Consider the following 14,902-nt stretch of genomic DNA (forward strand, 5'->3'; position numbering starts at 1 on the left):
GTATCCTATAGTCTTTAAGAGCTCCACTGTGGAGTAGGACAGTCCTGGGTCTATCCACAATATGCCACTTGGTGTGATCTTCAGTCATTTGCTTAATCTCTCTGGCCTCTGCTTTTCCCATTTGTAAAATGTGTATACATTCCCATGTGGCAGGTTTGTTGTGAAGATTAAATGAGATAAGGTGTAGAAAGTGCTCAACAGAGTATCTTTTAATTCTTAATATAAAAAGAATATTGTTAATATTACTTATAACATGCAAAGACTGAAGTTTGTTTCAAAAGTTTTGAGACAGAATAAAAGAATGATCTTGAGATAGTTTCTTTCCCCCTCTGTGCTAGAGAATATACATAGCAAGTATATCAGGAAAATTTTAAAGGTGTTTTGATAAATATTTAAAATAATTCCTATAATTATTGTCAAGAAACCAACTTTTTTTTTTTTTTTTTTGAGACAGAGTCTTGCTCTGTCACCTGGGCTAGAGTTGCAGTGGCGTCATCATCATAGCTCACTGCAACCTCCAACTCCTGGGCTCAAGTGATTCTTCTACCTCAGCCTCCCAAGTAGGTGGGACCATAGGGGTGTGCCACCATGTCCAGCTACTTTTTTCTATTTTTAGTAGAGACAAGGTCTTGCTCTTGCTCAGGTCGCTTTCGAACTCCTGAGCTCAAGAGATCCTCCCTCCTCGGCCTCCCAGAGTGCTAGGATTACAGGTGTGAGGCACCATGCCTGGCCAAGAAATCTACTTTTTTTAACATCTATAGATTTGGCATTCAAAAGGTAAACATAAATAGTACATGACTTGTGAGCCTTTAGGATTGCTTATATTTTGACAAATATAAAGGAAAGATACTCAGTTAACAATTCTAAAAACAAATATACATAAAGTATTGTATCACCTATAGCACCTGGAACATAGTGGGCACTCAATAAATGTTAATAGATATAATTGAAACAATAAATTTAGAAGTAAGGAAATATATTATATATAAATTATTGACCAGATACTCTTTATATCAATCCATATCTCTTTAGGGTTAAAGTCTTATATTATTTCAGTGAAATTTGTTGTTATGTGGTTGTGCGGGGGGGTTGTGAAGAAGTACAGAATTAGGTAGTGTAGGTAACTTCTACTTTCTCATATTGGAAGACGATGCTATTAATATTTTGAGTGCATGATTTTTAGGAGCAGGTATAAGCATAGCTTATCAACAAAATGCTGGTGTTGATCAGATTTACTATTGAATATAAAAACTAAAATATCTTATTCTTGTTAAAATAATGGATATTTACAAATATAGAATTATAAATGCATTTTTTTGAGGCAGGGTCTTGCTCTGTTGTCCAGGCTAGAGCACAGTGGCACCATTATAGCTCATTGCAATCTCAAATTCCTGGGCTGAAGTGATCCTCCTGCCTCAGCCTCCTGAGTAGATGAGATTATAGGCATGTACCACCACACCTGGCCAATTTTTAATTGTTATTTTTGTTATAGAGATGGGATCTTGCTGTGTTACCCAGACTGGTCTTGAACTCCTGGCCTTAGTTGATCCTCCTGCCTGGGCCTCCTAAAGTGTTAGCATTATAGGCATGAGCCACCACACCTGGCCCATAAATGTAATTCTTATAAATACACTTGTTTATCAATCACTGGGGTAAAATATGAAAGGTTTTATTTTTCTCAAGCCACTACTTTCAACTGTATTGTATCCAATCTCTCTTTCTTATCATTTAATATCTCAGACATATCCCATAACTTTCAGCTCACTTATAGATATTAAAACTCATTCCAGTACAGTTTAAAATTTCCAAAGCTTTACATTGATGGTTCTCAAACTTTAGGGTGTATCAAAATCACCTGGGTTGGGGGCTGCTTGTTAAAAATACAAATTATTGGGTAATAGCCCCAGAGTTTCTGATTCAGTCTGCAGAAGGGCCTGAGAATATGTGTTTCTAATAAGTTCCCAGGTGATGCTGTTGCTGCTGTCTGGGGACCACCATCTGAGAACCACTGCTGCACACCTTCCCTCCAGTCTTGTCTAGGCTCTAGTGCTCTAGCGATCAGTGTGTTGGAGTGTAGAACAGGGAGAGGGAAGGGGAAAGGAAAGTCTCTTTACTTAGCTGGCTGTGGCTGTGGTCCTTTCTTGGATAGCTGCTGCTGTCTAGTACCACTACCAGCTCTGATGTCTTCTGACCTTCTGGTATCCAAATGCTTGCTCTCTTGGGATGTCCCACATGTGTGTTTTTTGAGAGACCCTAAGAAGTGTGTGTCTCCCCTCTGTGCAATTTCCTGATGTGTTAGATTCTGCTCTGGTTGGATCGTTTCTGCCTTCACTTCTGTTCCCATCATTGGTAGGTCCACCCCATTCTCTTGTTGTGTGAGCTTCTAAGTCAGTCTCCACATGGATGCCAGAGTGGTCTTTTAAGACCCCAAATTGTATCATATTCTGCATAGCCTCTCTCATTCTTATTTACCCTCCTCAGCTTCTGCTTAACACCTTTCAATGATGTCGTAAAATCTTCCCTTCTTAACATGGTCCCCAAGGCCCTGAATGATCTGACCCTCGTCTGCCTCTCCAACCATGCTTAGCTGTTCAAGCCTCTCACTCGTGATGCTTCCATCCCAAAGCTCTTCTTCAAGCCAGGCCTTCTTCTTATGCTGTCTGCAGCCTGAGCTGCTCTTTCTCAAATCCGCGTGTGACTGCTTCATTCTCTTCCTTTAGTCTTTCCTGAAACACATTTCACCATCTAACATTTTTTTTTTTTTTTGAGACAGAGTCTCACTCTGTTGCCCGGGCTAGAGTGAGTGCCATGGCATCAGCCTAGCTCATAGCAACCTCAAACTCCTGGGCTCAAGAGATCCTACTGCCTCAGCCTCCTGAGTAGCTGGGACTACAGGCATGCGCAACCATGCCCGGCTAATTTTTCCTATATATTTTTAGTTGTCTGGTTAATTTCTTTCTATTTTTTAGCAGACACGGGATCTCGCTCTTGCTCAGGCTGGTCTTGAACTCCTGACCTTGAGCGATCCTCCTGCCTCGGCCTCCCAGAGTGCTGGGATTATAGGCGTGAGCAACCACGCCCGGCCTCACCATCTAATATTAAAATGACTAATTAACTCTCTCAGTACTCTGTTTTTTTCCTCCATGGGGCTTTTTATTTTGCAATTTTTAATATGTTTGTTCATGTTTATTTGTTTAATGCCTGTTTTTCCTTCCAGATTATAAACTACATAGAGCTGACACCTTGCCTGCATGGCATACTCAGGGCCTAGGACAGTCATTTTCACGAAGTAGGCACTCACTAAATTTAGATTGAAAAAATGAACAAATGAAGGGATAAAAAGAGGGTCATCTGGGCTGGTCATCTCGATGTTCTGGGCAGTCTTCACTCAGGGCTGGAAGGTCAAATAACAGTATCCAGGAAAATCATCAAAGAGGAGGTAATGGGATAATTTGGGGCTGATAGTCACGGGAAGGACTGATTCTCCTGGGAGACTTATATCTGTGCTAGAAAATAAGGAAGTCATCCCTAATATTACAGATTTTACTTAGCAGTTAGACCAGTATTTACTAAGAGTTCAGGTGTTCAACTCAGGCAATGTGTTAATTTGGATCGTTTAAGAAGCCAAGGCTAGATTAGAAGGGCAAGAGATTTACTGGGGGAAAACATCTGTGAAGGAAATAGGAGAAAGAGCCAGTGGAGAAGGGAGAGCTCTCAGGTCACAGTTCAGGTCTAACTCCTGTGAAGGAAAGATGGTAGGAAATTTGGGTAAGAAGAGTCTAAGACTGCAATGCACGTCTAAGAAAGTTTTGGCAAGGTTTATGGTCAGTCCTCAAGCCTAAGTGGCCCATGCAATGGCACATCTTGCAGAAACGGGCTTGCTTTAGTGTCCCGGCTGCACCGAGGCCTTGGCTGGGAGCAGTTCTGGGAGGTGTGGTCTTGGTGCACCCTCAGAGCACAGCCACTGGTGCCATCAGTCAAGAAGGGACAATAATAGGAGGTCTGACAGGTGCACTTTGAAGGCTAGCAGAACTCAATATGCATTTGTTAAAATATTGGTATTAGTAGTATTATTCGATTTGGAGTTTTTCCTATTTATTTTACTGTGACAAGACACTAATCCTCTATCATTGATCTGCAAACTTCCTAGTCATGTGACTTTCTTTCTTCTTTGAAAATTATTAAGGTGATATATTAATACATGCTCATTATAAATCATTCAAACAATAAAGAATTATATTGATTCTGGGAACCCATTGAGGAAGAGCCGACCTTTTAGAGAAGTCCCACTTCCAGCATGGTACCAAAGTATATGATTAAAAATGGGACACAATACTTCTAGGCAAAAGGAAGTCCTGTGTCAACTCTCTGAGTGTCCTGGGGACTTAAAGCAGTATAAATACTTGGTGTGCAATGGCTGCAACCAGCACCCTCCTTGGTAGTGTGTGCAACCTGTTGCTTGTGTGGGTTGCTCTAAGGGACCTTGGAGAGAGTCCCTTCTGATATATGTTCATGTGTCAGATCTTGTGCTGTTCCCAGTTTAGGCTCCAGACAGGTATGCATGGTGCTTTTGGAAAGCCCCAGGGCACTGTGGCCAGGGTTCACATGGGTGAACTCATCATGTCCAGCTGTACCAAACTTCAGAACAAGGAGCATGTGATTAAGGCCCTATGCAGGGCCAAGTTCAAGTTTCCTGGCAGCTAGAAGATCCATATCTCAAAGAAGTGGGGCTTTACTAAATTTAATGTGGATGATTTTGAAGACATGGTGGCTGAGAAGCGGCTCATCCCAGGTAGCTCTGGGGCCAAATACATCCCCAGTCGTGGCCCTCTGGACAAGTGGTGGGCCCTGAACTCATGAAGTCTTCCACTGTGCTGCCTCCTCATTTGCACCCACCAAATAAATCCTACTTCCTGTCCAAAAAGAAAAGAAAAGAAAAGAAATACTTGGAGAGAGGGCAATAATATGGCTGACTAGAGACATCACTTGCCGGAGTGTCCCGGAGGGAAGGAAGGGTTTGAGATAAAGCAGAGGGGGAAACAGGCATAGCTCGGGTGCAGTTCAGAGGAAGAAGTGCTGGAGGCTGCCAAGGACATCACGAAGGGTAATTGCAAAGCAGAACAGGAAAAAGAAAAAGAAGAAAAGATATTGGGGAGTATCAAACCCAGAGAGGCTTGGAGCCCAGTGAAGGGGTAAGGGGGCATCCTGATTCTCCTTCCCACACATCTTCGGTAAACAGTGGGCTACTGAGTTGTTTGGAAGTTTATTTTTGTTCCTCTTTTAACATCACCAATCTTACTTGTTTTCTTTAGCAGTAACCATTATTAACATTCATTGTATTGCTTTCTGGACTTTTTCATATTATTTATTTATATTCTTACATGTATTTACACAAATGTGCAGATATTTGTATTCACAAACATACGAATACTTATACACACATACACACAAACACACATTTATATAGTTTTGTCTTTGTAAACACATGCTTGTGTTATACATATTATTCTGAATCTTGCTTTTTCTTCTAACAAATTTATTTCAGAGAGCTTTCCTTGTTGGAACACTTAATAGTGATTTTTAAACTTTTATGGGTAAGAATCAGTGGAGGTCCTACTTAAAAATGTATGTCCAATGAATTCTGTAGGCTTGGGATGAGGCTCAGGGATCTGCTTATTTAACAAAAACGCAGGTGAGCCATAAAACAAGATCCTGCTAAGTGCCATAACGTGGATGGGCCTGGAGGACATTATGCTAAGTGAAATAAGAGGGACACAGAAAGGATAATATTGAATGACCTTGTATGTAGAATCTAAAAAAAATACCAAAGATATAGAGGTAGAGAAGAAAACATGTTACCAGGATTGGGATGGTAGGAGGAAGAAATGGGGAGATGTAGGTCAAAGGATACAGTGTAGCAAAATGTACATGAACAATTTGAATTTTTTTTTTATATGTATGAGGAGAGAGTGAGGAAGAGGTTCAATTTCCTTTTTTTTCTTGGAGACAGAGTCTAACTCTGTCACTAGGGGTAGAGGGCAGGAGTGCAGTGGTGTCATCACAGCTCACTGTAGCCTCAAACTCCTGGGCTCAAGTGATCCTCCTGCCTCAGCCTCCCGAGTAGCTGCAACTGTAAGCACCTGCCACTGCGCCCAGCTAATTTTTCTATTTTTAGTAGAGACAGGGCCTCACTCTTGCTCAGTCTGGTCTTGAATTCCTGAGCTCAGCAATCCTCCCTCCTTGGCCTCCCAGAGTGCTAGGATTATAGATGTGAGCCAACACACCGGCCCTGAATGTTCTAGTGTACAACATGAGGACTATAGTTAATAAAAGGGATTAATAAAAGGGATTCAGGATTTTTGCTAAATGAGTGCATTACTGCTGCTCTTTCCACGGGGGGAAAATGGGTAACTATGTGAGATGATGGATATGTTAATTTGTTCCACTATAGTAACCATTTTAGTATATATATATGTATCTTATAACATCATGTTGTATACCTTAAATATACACAATAAAATTTATTTAAAAACCCCTAGTGATTCTGATGCAGGTGATCATTGAATCACAGCTTGAGAAACACTAATAGAAATTTATCTGGGCCGAGCATGGTGGCTCATGCCTGTAATCCTAGCACTTTGGAAAGCTGAGGCAGGGAGGTTCACAATCAGCCTGGGCAACAGTGAGACCCACTGTCTCTACCAAAAAAAAAAAAAAAAAATTAACTGGCTGTGGTGGTGCACACCAAGGTGGGAGGGTCATTTGAGCCTAGGAGTTTGAGGTTGCAGTGAGCTATGATGACCCACTGCACTCCAGCCCAGGCAACAGAGCAAGACCCTGTCTCTAAATAAACAAACAAACAAAATTATTTCATTTATCTCATTCTTTCTGTGACTATATTAAATTCAGCAGTTTGAATTTTACATGATTTATCCAATTTATCCATTTCTTTATTAATGAATAGTTAGGTTGTTTTCATTTCTACAAATGGACATTAACTTTTCTAGTAGTATCAAGTAAACAGTTTAAGTTTATACATAAAAAATTCTTATGTAAGAGTACATACATTTATTTTTCTTGCACTTGACACTATAATTTGGATAGATGAATTGCTAATGTTCCATTTAGACAAATTAATGCATGATTGTTATGTTATTTTGAGTCATGTTATGAATGCATAAATTGGCATTTTGAAATCTGATCACCTATTGGATATATGTCAAATGATTTCTGTTGTTACAGGCTTGCCCAACATCTTTGGGGACTCTGTAACTTTGCCATAGTTATTCTAATAATTAGAAGTCTTTCCCTAAAACTGGGCCTAAGGAGAATGGAAACATTTAAGGAAATTTTTATTATAATTCCAGTTTGGGTTGAAGGCAATGTGCTTCCTGGAAATGACTGCCGACAAAGATTGAAACCAGAAGTAGAGGTTAAATCAGATCTGTAGGTCAGTGTTAGTAGGCTTTATGAAGGTGTAGAAATCATAATTCTTTTTCCAATTGGTTGTTTGCTTTTCTGCATTAATCCAAAAAATTCAAGTTTTGTAGCAGTAAGCAAAATAGTAAGATTATCCTGCCTTTCCCTTGTCAAAAATATTCTTATACTCTGGGGTCTAGTTCTAAGGGGGTGTTGAGGGGCTTTTATGCCACAGAAATGGGGCTCTTCCTTGAGGTCTCTGATGTGCCTGCAGCCTCCTTTGCTGGAGGCTGTCTTCTCTCCTACCCCACTTATTATCCCTGGCCTGGAAGTAGGGCCGTGACTTTCTTGATCATCATTTCTTCTCCTAGGCCATTCTCCCATTCACTCTTCCTCCGCCCTAAATGCTTCTAGTTTTGAATTTCATACAACAGACTACAATGCCCATTATCTTCCTCTACTGCAGTTATCTACAAACTCCTCCTTCCTTTAAGATGCTAGCTCCTTGCCCACTGTCATTTTCCCTACACAACCACTGTCATAATTATTGGTTATTTCAATGTCCTCAGAGATGAGCCTTCAAATACCCTGTAATACTCCAGTGACTGCTCTCATTCTGCCCTAGCCACTCACCCCTTAGGTATATCCCAGGCTTTGTCAGTAACCTTTATTTTTAACTTCACTATTGTCTTAATGTAAATCTCCCATCCTTACTGCCACTTCTCATCTTTTCAGTTTGCTCCTTTTAGTGACATGACTCCAGCAGTTCTTCAGCCCCATCTGGATAGGGGTGCAGCCACGGCTCAGCTGCGTCCCCTGCAGGGCTGCAATGAAGGTGCCAGTTGTGGGTGTGGCCTCACCTGAGGCTTGACTGGGGAAGGATCCACTTCCTTCCTCATGTGTCTGTTGACCAAACTCAGTTCCTTGTGGGATATTATACTGAGGGCCTTAGTTTCTTGCTGGTTGTCATCTGGAGGCTGCTCTCAGCTCCTTGTCACCTGATCTTCATCATGGGCAGCTCATAATGGCAAGTTGCTTCTTTGTAAGTGTGAGTCTCTTTGCAAGACAGATACTATGATCTTATGTAATATAGTCATGTATTAATTTATACATTTGCCTACTTTATTGGCCAGGAGAAAGTCACAGGTTCTGTCCACATTAAAGAGGAGAGCACCACACAAGGATATGAATGCCAGGAGGTGGGACCATGAAGGCCACCTGATGATGTCCATCCTACATCTGTTCACCTGCCTTTGTCATTCTGACCCCCATTGACATGGAATGACACTGGTCAGTACATTATCATCAAACTAAAATGACAGTATTTTGAAGTTACAGACTATTTGGTTATAAGCATTCTGGATCCATCACAGTATTACAAAATTCTTTTAAAAAATGAAGTATTATTGTCTTTAAGATTTAGTCATTGCTTTTTTAATTAAAAAATTACTCTGGAATATACATGCAAAGATATGTGAACACACACAGTTTAATGATGATAAAATAGCTATCCTCATATCCACCACAAGGTTAAGAAATTACTTGGCTAGTGCCTTAGAAATCCTCTGAATGTTGCTCTCAGATCTTTCTCCTTTCTGTCATCTCTCAGAGCTAATCACTCTCCTGAATCCTCTATTAATCATTCCTTTGTGGTTCTTTACTGTTTTACCAGGTATATTTCTGCCCCTAAACTAAATATTGTTTATTTTGCCTCTTTTTCAATTAAATATATAGTATGATTCTCTTTTTTCACTTAAAATTGTGATCTTAATATTCTTACATATTGATCTATGGCTGTGATTACTTTCACTGTATACTATATAATACCCACTATTGAAATATATTGAAATTTATGTATTCATCCTACTACTGATGGATTGTGGGGGTTTTCCATTGTTCTGTTACTGTATCAATGATGCCATGAGCTTTCTGGTTGATGTCTCCACTTGCACATGCTCAAGAGTTTCTCTCTGGCACTTAGGAGTGGAATTACTGGATTATAGGTGATCTGCATGTTCAACTTTCCTCAATAATGCCTAATTGTTATGCAAATAGTTGCACCACATCAATTAACACTTTCACCTGCAGTGGAAGAATCTATTTTTTTTTTAATTGGAGAAGTTTCCCAAGTGTCAGCTTTGAAAGACTTTACCTCATCAGAGGAAGGATGATTGCAATCAGTCACTTCAGAATTAAATGCTCCAGCAAAGAAAACTGACAGCTTGAGTAAATCTTTCTGGCATGGGAGCACATTTAAAATAAATGTATTTTAAGATTATAAATGTTGAGAGAGTTTAATTAAAGTTTAGAGGAGATTATAGCACAAATGTTTAGGAACTGAAATTCCCCTTTCATGTCCAATATCAATTAATTTTTCTCTTCTTCCATTTCTAATTTATCAGCTTACTTGTGTTGCATTGATAGTGTTGCTATAATTTCTACATCATGGTTATTTTAAACCCAAGGGGATAAATTTGCCAAGCAGTGAACTTATGAAAATAGAGTCCAGTTTGCTCTTTGCATTAGTCAATGGGATTTCTGAGCCCATAATGAGTACTGAATTAGAAGATGAAGGAGATATAAATTTTTGGGAAAAGAATAACTTAGAATTTAAAAATATATATATTTTTATATATCAAGAAGGTCACGGTCTATTTCCTTATCTTCTTCACAAGAACGTATTGTGCTTTAAAATTAAGTGTCAGAATTAGGGTAGATGTCATGCATAATTAGAAGAATTTGGAAACAATTTTCTCAAAGTTGTGCTCTCCACTTTTGAGACTAACAGGCATATGAACATGAATTGCACTGGAAATCACCTGGAATTTAGATTTTTAATTGTTGTTATTAGATGTCTGTGAAAATGTTTTAATTGCTTCTTAGTATCTATTTAGCTCTTCACTCTAACCATCCACATGCATTGGCTAAATTTAAAAAAGTTTCCTCTTATCACCTCTTATCTGACTACAGGAGATCTTTTCTTGGATTGGTGAGAGAGGGGCAGATGGGGGAGAGGAGGGAAGGAAAGAGAGAGGGAAGCAGGAAGTGGAGGGGAGACAGAGAAGCAGCAGATGGAAGAGGGGCTTCAGAGTGGTCAGTAATAATAATGAATTGCCATTTCTACCGGAGAAGTTTCTAATCATAAGCTAAAAAAGTAAGATCTCTCCAGCTTGTGTACGAGTCTGCTCTTCCCAGAAGGAGAGGCAGGAGTCAGGATTATTCGTTGATATTTGTCTTAGCCCAAGTTTCCTAGAAAAAAGGATCTGAGGCAAAATTTATGTGCTAATGCTTTGTCGGGGCCTGTGATCCCAGGGCAGCAAGAGTGAAGTAAAGTGCAGCGGTGGAGGAAGTAGAGCAAATACCAGGTCGTGTACTACTCAGCTGGTGACATCCTTATGGGTGACACAGCCAGTTGCTTGGTCATATAGGACATTTCTGGAGAGGTCATCTGGAATTACACTGTTTTAGAAAAATTTATTGGGATTGAAGGGGAGGCAGGGAAAGGAATTTATGTGACATCTTGTCACTTCCTGTTTCTCATTGGTTTATGTTTTTCCTCAAGGACATTAAACAAGCCAACCCACTGTGAGCAGCTGTTGAAGAAGTTGTATCTTATGCCCAGTGGTGAATGCTTCCTCTGAACCTGTAAGTGGTGTGAAAAGCTAGAGTCTTTGTGGGTTGGGTTAGCTTATGCGTGGACTCCAGGAAGTGATTGGATTTAAGAGAGAGACGTTGATTATGCAGCCTAAGGGCAGCTGCATGAGTAGATTGCCTCTGTGGCCTGCCATCAGCCAGCTCCTACACCTGGGGGCCACTTCTGTGGGGGCAGGCTGGAGTGGCTCCTCAGAGGGTGGCCTTGAGATTGCCCTAGTTAACTCACCATCCCAATTATCTCCAGAAAATTTGTTATCAGAATTCAGAATGCTTCTCTTTTCTGTACAACCACAGGTGCAGAAGTGCACAAATCACCTAGGACTGTTTGTGCAAGTTTTTATGAGCCGACCCTCCCTTCGTCACAGGAGAGAGTTGGGATAATGGAACCAGAAGAAAAAGGAGTAGACAGGCCATTGAGATCATTAATTTAATTTTTAATTGAAATGCATGTTTCCCATATTGGAGCTATTATTGGATAGAAGGAAGCATTCAGGGTCCCAGGAGGTAGGGATAAAGCTAAGATCGGATAAGCTTGGAAACGAACTTGATAACAAAAGTATAAACCAGTAAGTTAGAGGCCAATGTGGCTTAAACTGCCAGTGCGGCCAGGGAGCCCACTGGGTGGGAGGCTTTGCGTGGCTGGGTGTGGCAAGGGGAGGTGTCTGGGGCTGGTGTTGGTGTGCAGTCTGGCAGGACCATTTGTAATTCCTTCATGGCAGATACCACGGACATGGGAGCAGGATCCTGCCCTCAGAACGCTAGGCAAGTGGGAGAGAACTCCAGGTAAGATTCCAGTCTTTAGTTGAGTACTAGGATGTGTCAGCAGAGAAATAACAGAATGAGGGTTCCCAAGAACTGAGCCAAAAATTAGGCTAAAGATTGAAGGGAAGAGAGAAAGCAAGACTGTCCCTCAGGGGCCCCTTGGACACCCTGGCTCATTCAGGCATACTGTACTCTAAGTGCGCTTGAAAATGAGGTTTTCTTACCAAGTGGGGTTAGAAGAAACTAGGAGAAAAGATATAGGGTTTGAAAATACGTGTATGATCTGTTGCTTGATACATTATCTCAAATGTTACAGGAAGTTGACATTTGTTTTGGGGAAGGTGGTTTCTAAAGACCTTAAAAAAGTCCATATTGCTTATCTCAAAAATATAATACATGGAATTCCTGTTTGGAGTCTGTGTTACTGAGATTGTTTAAAAAAACCCACCCTGTTCTTTTTCAATTTTTCTTATAGAATCACAAGATTATTTTCTCATCTGCTTTGAAAATATTTGATACGAATAACTTCATTATAACCTCAGTCAGCTATTTTGCTTGCATGTAGATCTCATGGACGCAGAGGGGGCCAGATACTTTCTAAAGCCCTTTTAATCAATCATAAAGCATATTAATTACAAATTATTTTTGTTCCTTATTTAATTTAATGCATTGATTTAATTTTATTTATTTTATTGACGACATTAAAAGTTTCTTCTAAAAGACAGAAAACTTCCTTGGAAAAGCATGGTTGTCACTCTTGATTCCCTTAAATAATCATTTCCCTCTGACTAAATTGGAATAGAATTACTTGGTAAAAAGTTGTTGATCGGAACATAGAATCTGTGACAATGGTCTCGCAGATTTGTGCCCAATTCCTCTGTTTTTCCACGTTCCACATGTTCCCAATCTTTGTTCCGGCAGACGTCCCTTTCAAAAAGTTTCTGTCTCTAGTGTCTGTTTTTTACGCAGTGTGTGGTGACACGTCTTCCTCCTGCAGCTGTTTTGCTCTGCTCTGCTGCTCTCTGCATCGTCCACCTATTCTTCCTCGTCTCAGATCATAGCCGGTCACAGGCAGAACAGCTTAGAAGCCAACAGGGTGGCAAAACAGAGCAGCTGCCTGGGGGACAGAGAGTGACATTTGTGAGACAAAGGGGGGAGACTCAAACAAACAAGCTGATGTACCTCTGCAGCTCAGAACATTTGACCCGGAAACACTTAGGCACACAACTAATTCTTGAGACTGGCAAATCTTTCTAGCTTGAGAGGATGTCTCCACCTCTGAACCTCTGATATTCTCTCTGCCACTCACCTTCCCATGTATTAGTGAAGAAAAAAATCCCCCTTTAGCAAAAAAAAAAAAAAAAAAAAAGACTATTAGACTTTAAGCAAGTCTTGGAGACTATAGGAAATCAGCATATTTTATAATTATCCATTTTATCAAAATGGAAGGGGATGACAAAAAGTCATGATATAAGTAGGTCCTTTTGAACTCACGTTTTTAAATCATTAAATGCTGTGCCTTTCTGTATCATTTGATTGAGTCCTGTGAGATTCACAGTCCTTAAGATGTTTTAAAGCTTCAGCAATCTCATTCTGTGTCTTTTCCCCTGTGCACACTCAGAACAGTTGCATTTATTTGTTGGAATTTCAGCCAGAATCCCTTGGCATCATTCTAATTACCTTACCCCAGTCTTCTTGCTTACTCCAGTCTTCTTGCTTCTGTTGTTATGTTTGCTTTAGTCAAGGATGCCCCTTGGTGAGTTCTTCCTGTCTGTAGCATTTGTATTCATTTTTATGCATTGGTGGCATTTCTGGCAATTCCATGGAGTATTATAGTGTTGTTGATTATCAGAGTGGAAGAGGGCAGGGTCCATCCTGCTCAGTTTACAGATGATGTATTTGGGTCTCAGATAGGAAAAATGTCAGGTTCGGTGCTTCCAGCTTGCTTAGGCAGAGTGGGATTAAGTAAGGCCAGCACATATTTCACTACACTCCTGGCATTTATCATTTTGAAAGACACTTTTGGTTTTCTATCTGCAATTTCTTGCTTATGGTGCATTATTGCAAAGAAATGTACATTTATTATTTCAATTGATAAAGTAAGCCTTTTTAAAAAATTGAACACATTGTTAAAATTTAGTCATGCCATTAATTTAGATTAAAAAACACAGAAATTACAAGCTAAAGAACTTCTATTTTTTGCTTCTCAGTTAGGCATAAGAAAGATAGAATGAATATTTTCTTTTATCCTTCTATTTATTTATTCACCACTGTTTACAAGTATTGACTATCTACTATGTAACAAACAGTGTGCTAGATTCTGCATAGATACAAGGATAATTAAGTCTCCTGTGGAAGATTTTGCTTTCAAATGGGATACAACAAACTTGTATATATCTACAATTATAGTATAGCATGACCAACACTATAATAGAAGCAGATCCAGAATCCTATAAAAACATGGAAAAGAAAGATTAAGTACCAGGAAATCTTCATTGAGGAGATGGCGTTTAAATTGTGCCTTGAAGGATGTGTACCCATTGATCAGGTGATAAAAGAGATGGATATAAATGAGAATTACAGGCAGAGGAGTTTTGAGTAATAAAGTCTTGAGAAAGAATTAAATGCTTAAGTGAGAGTACGAGCAGAAGACTGTGAACAGGGGATGTGAGGGATGAATGAACAGAAGATATGAGCTGAAGAATGAGGGAGCCAGGGCTAGGAGACTAGTGTCTGACCACATAGGGCCTCCCTGTGTATGACTCTAAACAGCTTTAGCTACATGGAAGCAGGGAGTTTGTTTAATTCACCCCTGTATCCTCAGTGCTGAAACAATACTCAAATAGGGATGTGTCACTATGATGAGAAACGACTACACCATTGTTTGATTAGAGTTAAGGAAAATATCTAAGAAGCTTTCAAGAAGCCCATGCAAGAGATTGAGGGTCTTAACTGAATAAATAATGGTTGATTTTTTAGTCTGTTTGGGCTGCTATAACAAAATACCATAGTCTGGGTAGCTTATGAACAACAGAAAATTATTTCTTATAGTTCTGGAGGCTGGGAA

At 39.9% G+C, this 14,902-nt stretch overlaps 1 long non-coding RNA gene and 1 pseudogene across 1 annotated transcript in view; both read left to right on the forward strand.

The window, feature by feature from the left end:
* LOC123645002 overlaps nt 1–14,902 on the forward strand; it is a 72,709-nt gene that overhangs the window by 11,503 nt on the left and 46,304 nt on the right. Inside the window, exons 2-3 of the long non-coding RNA XR_006737362.1 lie at nt 10,982–11,064; nt 11,793–11,856. This is a non-coding gene — a long non-coding RNA (uncharacterized LOC123645002). The remainder of the gene's footprint in view (nt 1–10,981; nt 11,065–11,792; nt 11,857–14,902) is intronic.
* Nucleotides 4,389–4,495, forward strand: LOC123645465 (annotated as a pseudogene).

The sequence above is a fragment of the Lemur catta genome, chromosome 9 (assembly GCF_020740605.2).
Source record: "Lemur catta isolate mLemCat1 chromosome 9, mLemCat1.pri, whole genome shotgun sequence".
In the NCBI taxonomy this organism is placed as follows: domain Eukaryota; kingdom Metazoa; phylum Chordata; class Mammalia; order Primates; family Lemuridae; genus Lemur; species Lemur catta.